The sequence below is a fragment of the Acinonyx jubatus genome, chromosome D2 (assembly GCF_027475565.1).
Source record: "Acinonyx jubatus isolate Ajub_Pintada_27869175 chromosome D2, VMU_Ajub_asm_v1.0, whole genome shotgun sequence".
In the NCBI taxonomy this organism is placed as follows: domain Eukaryota; kingdom Metazoa; phylum Chordata; class Mammalia; order Carnivora; family Felidae; genus Acinonyx; species Acinonyx jubatus.
Window position 1 is genome coordinate 37,650,999 of NC_069393.1, and position 8,912 is coordinate 37,659,910.

At 53.5% G+C, this 8,912-nt stretch overlaps 1 long non-coding RNA gene across 1 annotated transcript; it reads left to right on the forward strand.

Annotated features, from left to right (window-relative positions):
- Positions 1–241: 241 nt before the first annotated feature.
- Positions 242–6,285, forward strand: LOC128312653 (uncharacterized). Its single transcript, XR_008292209.1, has 3 exons — positions 242–1,252; positions 2,847–2,970; positions 5,925–6,285. It is a non-coding gene; the product is annotated as an uncharacterized LOC128312653 (long non-coding RNA).
- Positions 6,286–8,912: the final 2,627 nt, after the last annotated feature.

Genomic DNA, 8,912 nt, shown 5'->3' on the forward strand with positions numbered 1-8,912 from the left:
CTTGCTAATGGCTGAGATACAGACAAGGCCACAAGGCCTTCGCCATTCTCCTGTTGATGGGCATTAAGGCTGTTTCCATTTCTGGCTCTGTGCAACAAGGCTTTAACAAAGGTCCTTGAACAGGCGTCCACGAGCCCATGTGTGAGTGTTTCTCTTGGGTAGATAATAGTGGGATTGTTGCATCATAAGGTACGTGCATTCTGAAGTTTAATAGATAAGCCACGCCCCCCCCACCAAAGCCACCCCCCTCATTTGTACTCCCGCGAGCAACCACCTCCAACCAGGGGGTGCCTGCATGTGATTTATATCCTAAACTTTTCCTTCCTCACCCTCAGGGGCAAGGGGCTGTCTCAGACCTCACCCTCCTTGGCATCCGAGGCATTTACACTGCTGACCTCCTCCTCACCCCCAAAATCGCGCCCTCCCTCGGCGTACAGAAAAATCTACCTCCTTGATTCTGCCGCTGTACATTGCACATCGCTGTCACCTGCTCCTCACTCTAGCTGGCTGGTGCCCGGCCTCGCGGCCATGTTGCCTGAAAGTGAGCTGGCCCAGAGGAGGGGTGCTGGATGGTAAAAGGCATTCTGAGGCGGCAACAGAGGGCATCCGTTGTCAATGGAAAAAGTAAGGTTGCTGCAGAACTTCTCAGGGCCTTTATCGGCGGGCCAATGTGCAATGGCAATCTCCACTGAATGCAGGAGAACTACAGACGAGCAGCCCCGACCGGCTCTATGTACCAGACAGCAGGCGCGTGTGCTGAGCCAGCCAGGAACGTGAGCAGTTCAGGGCTCTCCTTCTTCCTGCTTTCCACTGCAGCCCAGGCCCCCTGGGCTTCCACGGGACCCTGCCCTCTGCCCAGGTCTGCCTGTACCACATCCTACCCCCCACAATCCTCCCTGGGCAATGCAGAGGAAAGAGATTTGGCTGGGAGCAGAAGACTGGCCACCTGAAACCCTTGAACTGATTATTTAACTTCCACTGTTCCTCAATTCCCTCACCTGTAAAAGGGGGGGGAATACAGTACCCACCTTAGGGGTTCTACTGTGGAGCTTAAGTGCCTTCATATGGAGAGCGAGAGCAGGTGGAAGGTGCTTCGCACAGCGAAGAAATAAGACCTTTCCAGACAGCAGAACTGGATTCCCAGTCTGTCCATCTCCCACCGTCTGTTTGTCCCTGACCACACTGCCCTCTTCCTCGGGATCCTATTTCCTCGTTCATTCCTGGAGGCAGATGAGCCACACCAGAAGGTTGGGTAAGTCCCTACCTTCAAGGGCCCCCAACCTGTGTCTTGCTCAGTGCTGAGTCTCCCAGAGCCCAGCGTGGAAACTACCACGGAGCACTGCCCAGTGAGTGTGGGGTGAGCTGGACTGAACCAGGGGTCCCTAGAAGGAGGAAGAAGCACTGACCTGACAGGTCAACAGGATAGTCACAGCACTAGGACAGACTCCAAGGGGGAGGGAGGGGTAGAGATGTGCCAGGCCAAGAGTCTACCTTGCATATGTTGAACGTTCAAGGATATTATTTAGATTGCTAGGAACCTAGGCAAGGAGGGAAGCATTCAGGAAAGGTCTCATGCAGAGGAGGGACTCAAGATCAGCCCGGCAAGACGGGTAAGCGTTTGCACGGCTTGGGGAACAAAATTGGATATTGCAAGAGGGATATTCACAGAGCAGTCACAAGTGGAGAGAGCAAACCAGGGGGTAAGTTCTGGGTGGTGACAATTCAGGCATCTGCGTAGATGTCTGAGGATCTCCACTCTGCTCGGGGTGAGACAGACACAGCTTCCCTGCCAGGCATGTGCACAGATAAGATCTCTCCCCCGGTGAACAAAGCCAAGGTATCCCACCCCGCCCCCCTCCAAGCTTGAAAAGCCCTCGGTGGGCAGCACTGTGGGCTTAACCATCCCCTAGAGAAAGAGGGAGTCTCGACAGAGACAAATGAGACGCGACATCCTCCTCGCTCAGCCGCCCAGGAGACCCAGACACCCCTCACGCCCATTATGAGCTCCCCTCCTCTTCTCCCTCATTATCTTCGCCGGGGTGTCCTCAGGCCAAAATAACGCACCCAACCCCTGCCTGTACCTGGGTATCATTATGATGACTCCCACTTGAAATTATTTGTTTTTCTCTATTGATCTTGGTTCGACACTGGAAAAATGTATTCTTTGTAAGGCATTCCCAAGGGCTTAATTTGTCCATGTTGGAAGCCTTTTTTAATAGGATTCTGCCCCATTGTTTATTCTGAACATTGAGTTCCGAGAGCTGAGATTCAGCTCTTTTAATAGAAACTCATTACCGGGGTCCCTCTGCATCAGAAAGCTGATACTGGCACTGCAAGGAGGAGACAAATTAGGAGCCTACCCAGGACCCGTCTGATCAGAAGGCCCCTCGGGAGGCAGAGTCACCATCTAACTCCCGCCACCCCCTCCTGTTAGGGAGACCTGGGGGTGACAGCCACCAGGTTGGTCAGAGAGCCCACAGGCCCGTAGCCTACACTGGAGCTCACTGGCGACACGGGCAGCCCCCTCTATCCCTGACCGGTTTTGGCTTTCAGAAGCTCTTCCTATCTTGAGTGGACCCTAGGCTCCTCGAGCAGGGTTTCTCAAAGTATGACCTCAGGTACCCCTGCATCAGAATCCCCTGGGGTGCTGATGTAAATTCAGGTTCTCAGGTCTCCTCCAGACAGACTTGCCTGCCATGTGGCCCCCACCTCTGGGAGCTCGCTGCTTTAGAGGACCTTCCTTGTGCCCAGGCCTGGCTGGGCTCCCAGCGCCATCAAGGTGAGGAATCCCAATATTGGACCTGGTCCTGTGTGAATCCCGATTCCCATCTCTTCCTCTTTCGCAGAGACTATGTATCACTTCTGCCTTGACCCCACAGCCTCCAAGGGTTGACCAGATGTCCTAAAGACCTCCAAGGACTGAAATCCTTGGGATCATCCCAGGGCCCCGTGGTCGGACCTCTGTAGCAGGTAGGCAGCCTAGCCAGTGAGTTGCTCCCAGGGACCAGCAAAGTATTTCTTTCATAAGATCACGTGAGATTGAGCCAGCAGAATGGTGCTCACGTGATTTTGGAGGGACTCGAAGTGTTTTGCCTCACCCACGAAACAAACAAACAAACAAACAGGCAGTCTTGGCCTGGGGCCCCTGCCTGCCTTGGGGCCAACCCTGCCCCCAGACCGACGACATTAGAAGCATTGAGGACGAAGCCCAGGAATCTGTATTTTTGCAAACATCCCAAGGAATTCTGACACTCCCTGAAGTTGGGAAATCTACCGAAGTGCGGTGATAAAAAAGGGAAGAGAAGGGTTTTTAGAGTCACTCAGAACGGGGTTCAAGCTGTGGTTTGCAGCTAGCCAGCTGGGTGACTGTAGGCAAATTCCTCACCCTCTCTGGGTCCCACTTAGAGCTCATAAGGATTTTTGTTCCGGGATGGTTTCAAGAGGTCTTCTAGGGGCAAGGCAGCCTGCAAGCCATGCATATATAAGGCTGGCCCCACGTGTATGGCTTCCCCAGTTCCAAACCCACCATATGGCAGCAATCTAGGCAACGAGGCCTGGAATCAATCCATCAGTCAGTCAACAAATATCTACTGAAACCCTACTATGTGCCAAGCACTGTGCTCAGCACTGGTGAGACCAAAGCAGACGTGGCCCGTCGTCTCCATAGGGGAGGACAGATATTGAACAGATGAATGACAATTCATAATCATTATTCAGTTGCAGTGGAGATCGGTCCTACCTGAGGAAGAGCAGCGTGGTATGGAGAGCAGGGAACATCCCCATGCAGCCGTCCAAGGCAGGCAGGGAGGGCTCCTCTGAGGAGGTGGTCATTCCGCTGGGACCTAGAGGTGGGCTGGCCGGGCAAAGAGGTAGTTTCTGTTCTGCTTTCTGTGTTTCAGGGATGCTTTTTCCTGCCTATTATAGCTCTTTCTGGAGGGTAACTGAAGATGGTTGATTTGGTAGCTGCCCTACATAGAATCAGTTCGAACTCAGTGGGCTCGCAGTGGGCGGGCAGGCAGGCAGGAGGCATCACGCAGGCCTGACTGTGTGCCAGCCGCCGCCTGTGCCATCTCATCGGATGCCCACAGATGTGGATGCCCACAGTGGGCCTGCGTGTGGTTTCTATTTGTATCCCCTTTGAACAGATGAGGAAGACACCGAGGCTCGAAGAGGTTAACTTGTCACCTAAGTAAGGCCGCAAAGCTAATAAATGCTGGACCCAGGACCCAAGCCCGGGCAATGTGACCTATCAGGCCCCTAAGCTAAGGCCTCCACGCCCCTCCTGCGACACTGTCTTTAGAGCCCACTCAGGGGAATCGCCTCTTCCATGGAGAGAGGGACCCAGCACACTGGAAAGTGACCTAAGACAGAGTTCACTTGAATGCTTTGACGAGCAATAACCCAAGAGGGTTCGAGGGCGACAGAGCTGAGGTCCTGTCCCCACAGCAACCAGGATGACTTCAGGCCTCCGCAGCCCCGTTCTGCAGGATGAAGAGCTGAGAGCAGGAAAGTGGTGCTCCCAGTATGTGCCTCGCAGCTCTGGGCTCCCCCACACGTGCCCTGGGGTCGCCTTGGGTGGGTACAGGGCCATCCACTCCTGCCAGCCACCCCCAGATAAACACCGGGCCCCCCAGAAACAGCTGTTGGACGACAGTCTCTGTGGCCATGAGAGCCACGACAAGCTTTCCTTTCTAGCATCCTCCTTAAGTCTGTCTATATTTGTGAAGCACACATCGTGCTCTGCATGGAGGATCCAGGCAGCTCCCTGCCCTTGAGGAGCCCCTAGGCCAGAGGAGGAGGCGTCCAGGGTCACTGCCCTGAGTAACTAGGTGTCATGGGTGGCAGGGTAGGTCCTTCCCAGCTTGGGCAGGAGCTCAGGAAAAGGCAGACGCCAAACTGACATTTGAACCCACGATTCTTGGCACTCAGGGCCTTGTTTTCTTCCCCCCCCCCCCCCCCCCACCGCATCAAGTAAATTGACTTAGGCATCAATAAAATGGCCATTTACTGGTGTAAAAAGCTCCGGGTAGAGTCTTGGGAGGAGAGTGGGGCTACAGGGACAAAGGCCCAGGGAAGGCAGGAGTCGAGTCTTCTGACCAAGGCAGAGGATCAGGGAAGAATCCTCAGCCAAGATGGGTTTGAACAAGACTGTCTTGTTTAAGGGTCTGACTGTCATGGTCAAGGGTCTGCTGGTGAGGAAGGCAGGGTGTCGGGGTCTTCTACTTGTCTAGCATCGTACCAGTCCTCCCCCTCATGATCATTAATATTTCTTGAGAACCCCGCCGGCCAGGAGGGTCTGAGCTGTGTTGCAGCACAACCACAGGTAGCTCCCAAATCTCAGGGGCTTAACACAACAAAGCTTTGTTCTTCCTCACACAGGACCCATCGCAGATCCCGGCAGGTCTGCAGGGTGGGTGACCACCATGTAGGGCCTCACCCACCCAGTTGACAGGTCCTCCGCCGTCCAAAGCTGCCCCGTCTGCAGCATGTGACCCACTCAGTCACCATGGCCGCAGGGAAGGTTGGAGAATGGAGCACTGGCTTTCACGACCTAGTTCAGAAGTGACACATGTCACTTCTGCTCAGATTCCGTTAGCCTGAACCCGGGACTTGGGCCACTCGGCCTCAAGGTGGAGTGGGACGGGAAGGACTGTCTTCCGTGTGGTTGGAAAAGCAAGAAGCAGTAGCCGGGCCCTAGCGATATCTACGAGTGCTGATTCTCTGCCAGGCATGGATCAAACACCTTACCCAGATTGTGTCACTGACTCTGTACAGCAACCCTAGTTACATGTTGCATCGGGGGAAACTGAGGCCCAGAAAGAATGAACAGAAAGAACCTACCCAAAGCCACCCAGCTAGGAAGGAAAGACTGATACTTCACACTCAAGGGGCTGGGACTTAATCCTCACTCTTCCTCCTCCTAGACTCTCAGAGGTTGTCGGTGCAACAGGACTTCAGAGACGGGCAACTTATCTTCAGCACACAGTCCTTCAACTGGCCCAGTGAAGGCATCCGTGTCCTCTTGGCATCAGAGAGATGGGGAGAGAGACACCATTCTTCCCAGTGGCCTGGGACGATCTCCAGCCTCCTGGGATGAGAAGTTACCAGACTAAAATATTTCCCCGTGAGGGAAGGAGGGAAGTGCATGGGATTGCAAGTCTGCCCCGAGTGGCTTCTGATGCGATGACAGAGAGAGCACGCGGGCTTCCTGGGAACTCTGCAGCTTGTTCAAGGACTCTTCAATCACAGACGCCAAGTGCAGGGAGCAATAAACAAGATCGCGACTATGGCCCAATCCGTGCTCTGGGGGGTCCGAGATTTCCATTTCAGGGCAGGGGATATAATAAGTAACCATTGACTCGCATATCCAGGTTCATTGACTTGAAAGGTCATATATTGATGGACACAAAGCCAAGGTCAATATTTGATTTTGAGGAACCATAAATCTTGATATCCATGGAAAGAGGCCATCAGTGCAGGTGTTGCTGGGTAGGGACAGGGACACATCCACGACGAGGTAATCATGCCTCCTCTGCGATGGGTTAAGGACGCCCCTGTGCAGAATATTGGGAAGGAGGCCTGGGTGTGGTTAGCAGTGTCAAGGTAGCTCTGGGTAGCCGCCTACTTTGAAGAAAGTCCACAAAAAAGAGGAGCCGGGACTGCCAGAGTGGAGCCGTTTCTTGCCCCCGTTCACACAGATGAAAAGAAATGCCCGCCCTGCACCTTCTCCCTGCTCCCTGTTCCTCCTCCCCACCCGTGGTTGGGGTTTACTCCCACTCTTACTGAGACGGGAGGCGGATGGAATTTCCCCATATCTGCTCTCCAACCCCCTACTCCCTTCTCCTTCAGTGCCCTTTTCATCATCTCCCCATGCGGACTTGGGTGCATTCCCAAAGAAAGGCATGCCAGTGGAACCAGAACTGAGGCAAAGATGTCAACCTCTGCCCATTGCAGTCCCTGCTCCGGGCCCTGCCCCCACCTCAGCACCCCATTCACAGCAGGGCCACCCAGACCGCTTCCCATCCCCACACAGTCAGGCATCTCAGGCCCTTGTGAGTTTGCTTACGCGGCAGCCACTGCCAGAAATCTCCCTGCCCTCCCTCCCTCTGTCCATACACCTCCGCCCGGGGAGACCTCACGAATCCCCAAACGCCTCCTTTGACACTGTCTCCTTTGTGAAGCCCTCTGCACCTCCTCCGTCTGCCCCCGTAGCCACTCCGTCCCTGGTCTAACACCCGCTTCATCCCTTAAGCCGTTTTTTGCCTGAGTGGCCATTGGTTTTCATTTTCCCATGATTGAATTCTTGAAGGACGGGGCTGCTCCTTACTTCACTCTCCGTCCGCACTGCCTGACCGTGGCAAACGGTATGTTTGCAGAACGAATGGCTGAACAGCAGGAAGGACAAATACGCCAGGGAAGGGCCTCGGCATGGAGTCTGGGCGGGAGGAGGGAGGGGAGAGGGCGACCTGCAGGACGAGGCAGGGGAGAGGCAGTGAGCACGGGAGGCGGGGGTGCTGTGAAGCATCATCCTCTCTGGTTCCTCATCCTCACAGGCAGCTGCCCTGACGGTATTAATCAAGGCCCGAGTGCGTGGAAATACCAGTCCACTCTGTTCTATTCAAGTTCCCTGGAACTAAATTATGTTGTCAGGACTGGACAGAGCAGGAATGGAAAAGACCAGGCTGGATGACACGGGGCTGTTAAAAGGAGATGAATGAGCCCAGTGGTTTCCATTCAATTTTTCAAGGTTTCCCAAGGCAAGTCTGACAAATACCACCTTATAATTTCCAGGCACCCTGCACGGTCCCCTCCACAGACTCATTTTTTTATTTCTGCCCGTCAGATTAGAAGGACAAGGGATCCTTCTTGCTGTCTTGCAAATGGGGCAATGGAGGAACTGGGGTGAGGGAAGCACTTTGACCAGGGTCAAGGTCGGGCCAAGGTCAGGGCATAAATCAGTGACACAATCAGCAGGAGGATGTAGAACTCTGAGTTCAAAGAGGAGTGCCCTCTCTATCACCCCGCCTATTCAGCTTCTTCTGCAAAGTGGAGCTGGCCAGACCCGTCTCTCAGGGCTGCTACAAGGTGTCAGGGTGAAAATGCACCTGAAAACCCTTGAAACGGGAACAACGCTATTCATTCATTCATTCATTCATTCAACCAGCGTTTACAGAGTACGTGAGTACGTACCATGGGCCAAGCCATGTTAGTTCTTCTTATTTAATGTCTATACTCATAAAGATATAGAAAGAGGCTGAGAACTAGAGACGGACGCAGCTGGGTTTAATATCTGTCTTGCCACTTGGTAGCTGTGTGATATTGGGTCAGACGTGAGACTTCTCTGATCTTCTGCACAAGGCGACTGTCAGGACAAATCACTTCAAAATAGGACAGCACCCAGCACAATCCCCTACTGGGGATAAGTTGTGAATAAGAACTGTTGCATCTGAATCTGCCCTCCCCCCAAAAAGCAGGCGACTCTTCCCTCTGTGCAGGAAGAGCATCCCTGCAAAATGGATGCGTGTGCCTGGCTTCCGGCTCCTCAGTGTGCTGCAGTCGAGCGCATCTCGCAGCCCAGTGGTGAGAGAGCCTCAGCTGTAAACAAAGGACTAATTAAATTAGCATAAATGATTTTATGTAAATAAAAGACCCACGTTATGACTGCTTATTGGTAGCAGCATCAAATCTTGCCACAGCACATGCTTGTTTAAAATTAATGTGCATAAATGCTCCAAATATCATATTATTAATAATGATAATAATGGTGATGAGGATGATGATAAAAAACACATTCTCTAACAGTGCCTCCTGGCTGGCTCTAAAATCTCAGCAGGGAGTGTGCTGAGTGTCACATTCCTCAGGGAAGCCGCGGGATTACGCAGCTCCTGCCCAGCCTCCCAGCTCGCACTTAC